Raw genomic sequence first — 4,095 nt, forward strand, 5'->3', positions numbered from 1 at the left:
AACACACACACACACACACACACACACACACACACACACACACACACACACACACACACACACCCTTGCTTTTTGAGCATGAGAAGATAATGCTCAAAAGACAGATAATAGTGTGCTTTTGATATGGCCTCCGAAGTGTCACGTGGAAGCTGAGATCGTTCTCCAAAGGTCTCAGGGAAGGACATTTCGAAGGAAGGCAGGGCAATGTCAAGGGAGGACGGTGAGCTGAGAGTTCGGGAAAAGGAGAGTATAAAGTCAAAGCCAAGAAAAGAAGGGACGTGTTCCCGCTCTGCCACTTACCAGATGGAAGAACATGAAGCCGCGTTCTCTGAGCTTTTGTATCTCGATGTCACAAAAACAAGGGGCTGACCTAGATCTGCGGTTCTCAAACTTGGCTGAGTATCGGATTGACCTGGGCAGCTTTCCAAACACCAATGACTTCGTTGGTCTGGAGTTCGGCTTTAAACCTGGGGATCGGTTAACAGTCCCCAGGTGACTCGAATAGCCCCAGCACAGTGGGGGCCCTGAGCTAGATTATCTGTGAAGTTCCTTCCCATCCTACCGACCGCTGATAAAGGGCAGCGACCCCCCTCAGCCCAACACCTGTCTGCCTCTGCATCTCTAACCAGAATCTATCTAGCCCCTTTCACACAATTACCATTGTACGGATAGACTGTTTGCTTATGTAACTCCAAGGGCTGAAATCCCATCCCAGACCAGCAGTCTTTTCCCAGCTGGAGGAGGTAATGGGATACTCCCTGCAGGCTTTTGGTCTGTCTCTCAGCCCTCCAAAACAAATGTACTTTTCCAGTTCTTTCAACTGGAGCAGTAAAAAAAGAAAGATCATAGTCACAAACATTTCTTTTATAGAGGAAGGCGAGAACAGAAATAGCTCTCAGCGTGCTATCCAGGTAAGTTCAAGACAAATTTAGAAACCATGTAACTTGGACCATCATCCCAGGGCATGCAGTGAGAATCTTTTTGGTTTTTTTGTTGTTTTGTTTTGTTTTTTCACTCTTTTGTTCTCCATCCTTTTCTAATTCCCTAAAATGTAATCCAGAGACGTAGGTAAGGTTTGCAAAGGCCAAGGCACTGCTAATAACCAAAGCTGCTAAATTCCAGCTCACGAAGATTAGCCCAGTTAAAGCCTTGGCATTAGAGTCTGGTATAACACCCAGGCCTGCTGAGACACCTCCTCCATCCTGCTGGGAAATCCTTCCTAAACCCCAAATAGCAACTTAATCTGTGGAGGAAACAACAAAGGAAAGGCTCTAAGTATAGCCAGTGGTTAGTAGAGAGCACAGCGTCTTTAGAATAGAATGGGAGCCAAGAGGGTTAGTTTAGAACTTTCCACTAGTCCCCTAAAGCAAGAAAAAAGAAGCTCGTGAAATTAATGTGACTTAATATTTTGTTTTTTCCCTATACGGTTTACGATGATCTTTTAACGAATGAGATTTATTGTAGCTTCTGCTTTTTAGCAAGTCTCCAAAATCCCATGAGTCTTTTACAGCATCTTTCAACCAGAACTAGGTGAAGCTAGCTACACTTCATGAGTTCAACAGGCCACATGTGCTAGTGGCTGATGTTTCCAGTGACAGGGATCAGGGACATCTTCATGCATGCAGTGCTGACAGCAGGCCAGAAGGGATGCAGGGAATGGAGGCCAGTAAACTCTTCTCTCTCTTTCTTCTTCCCTTGCGTATGGGGGCCATAGAACTTACGCAATTTGGAAGGAAAAAATGCACAACAAATAACCTTAGGGGAAATGAGGCCACGTGCTACACATGGAGGAGCAGGTCCAGGATCTTAGCACCCCAGGACGTACTAGTGACTTTTCTATTGCCGTGGTGAAACAGCACGGCCAAGATAACCTATAAAAGGGTTTATTTGGGCTTATGGTTGCAGAGAGATAGGAGTCCATCATGGCAGAGAGGAGTGGCAGAAGGCAGCAGGCTTGGCAGCAGGAGCAGGAAGCTGAGAGCTCACACCTCAACCACAAGTGCAAAGCAGAAAGCTAGTTGAAAGTAGGGGGAGGCTGTCTAAGCTCACCCCCAGTGACATACTTCTTCCAGCAAGGCCATTCTCTCTAAACCTCTCTGAACACCATCACCAAGTGGGGACAGAATTCTCAAATACCAGAGCCTGCAGGGGGATAATTCACATTTACCACCACCATGAGGAGGCTAAGGCAGGGTGATCAGGAGTGCAAGACAGGCTTGGCTAAAAGGATCTTGTCTTAAAATAAACAAGACCAAACTAGGTAAAAAATGAGACAAAGGGCCAGAACATACAATTTTTTCAAAGACGATACACACATGGCCAATGCGTATGTGAAAAGTTACAAATTGGTACTACAATGAGACCTCATGATAGTTAGGATGTCCTGTACCCAAAAGATAGAAGAAAATGCATTGATGGGGGTGTTGCTCTCTTAGTCACTGTTCTATTTCTTTGAAGAAATACCATGACTAGGCAACTCTTACAAGAGAAAACACTTACTTGGGAGCTTGCTTCCGGTTTCAGAGGCTTAGTCAGTTATTGTCATGATGTGGAATGTGGTGGTACACATGGCACTGGGCAGTAACTGAGATCTACATCCTGATCTGCAGGCTGAGAGCAAGAGAGTGGTTGGACAGAGAGACTGAGCTTGGCATGGGCTTTTGAGGCCTCAAACCCATGCCCCAGTGACATACTTCCTCCAACAAGGCCACACCTCCTAATCGTTCTAACTCTATCAAAGAGTTCTACTCTTGGTAAGTAAGCATTCAGATTTATGAGCCTATATGGGCCATTCCTATTCAAACTACCAGAAATGCAAATGGTCCCATAGGTTCAAATGTTTGAGTACTTGGTTCTTAGTTGGTGGAACTTTTAGGGAAGGGTTAGGAAGTATGGCCTTGTTGGAGGAGGTGTGTTACAGGGAGTGGACTTTGAGGTTTCAAAAAGCCCACACCATTTTCCCAGTTAGCAAGCATGCCCTCTCTCTCCGGTTCATACTTGTGGATCAAGATGTGAGTTCTCAGCTACTGCTCTAGCGCTATGCCTACTTGCCTGCCTGCCTGCCTGCCTGCCTGTTGCCATGCTCCCTGCTATGACGGTAGAGGACTCACCCTTTGAAACTGTAAACCACAAATAAACTCATAAAGATTTACTTGTTTTATTTTATGTGTACAAATATTTTGCCTGTGAGTGCATGTCTGTGCATCGTGTGAATGCCATGTGCTCATTCACAGAAGTCAGAGGAGGGCATTGGATCTCCTGGCATTGGAGTTATGGAAGGCTGTATGCTACCCTTATGTGCATGGGTGTGGGATCATCCACAGGGGCACGGATAACCTACCAGTGGCCATACCTCCAATTAAAAGTGAGTCTTACTCTTCCAGTGGTCATCAGCTGTGCTCAGCTAAGGGTAAGGCTTTGGGAGCCTCTCTACAATCCATGCTGGGAATTTCTTTTTAAGACAGGGTCTCATGTATCCCATGATGATCTCAAACTCCTGATCCTCCTGTCTACACATCCTAAACATTGAGATTTCAAGTATGCACCACTATACCACCACACCAGACTCTTAACTGCTTTTCTCTTTGCAAAATATGTCAGATATTTATTAGAAACTTGAATGTGAGGGACTGTGACTTAGGGCTCCAACAGTCACACAGGAGTAAAGTCCCAGTGATGGAGGAAGGTCATTGGTTAATAAAGAAACTGCTTGGCCTGATAGGTTAGAACATAGGTGGGTGGAGTAAACAGAACAGAATGCTGGGAGGAAGAGGAAATGAGGCAGCTGCCATGCCTCTCCTCTCCAGGGCAGATGCGATGAAACTCAGACCTAGGATGGACGTAGGTCTATCTTCCTGGTAAGCGCACCTCGTGGTGCTACACACATTAATAGAAATGGGCCAAGCAGTGTTTATAAGAATACAATTTGTGTGTTGTTATTTCGGGTAAAGCTAGCTTGTGGCTGGGAGCTGGGCGGCAGGAAAGCAGCCCGCAGCTCCTTCTACATCCCAGAACAGCCAGGCTTAATCACTTTCCATTTCTTTATGTAGAAGCACTTGTTGCAGGATATTTGATCGCACTGTGATACTTCAAAAC

Source organism: Microtus ochrogaster, linkage group LG4 (assembly GCF_000317375.1).
Source record: "Microtus ochrogaster isolate Prairie Vole_2 linkage group LG4, MicOch1.0, whole genome shotgun sequence".
Taxonomy (NCBI): Eukaryota; Metazoa; Chordata; class Mammalia; order Rodentia; family Cricetidae; genus Microtus; species Microtus ochrogaster.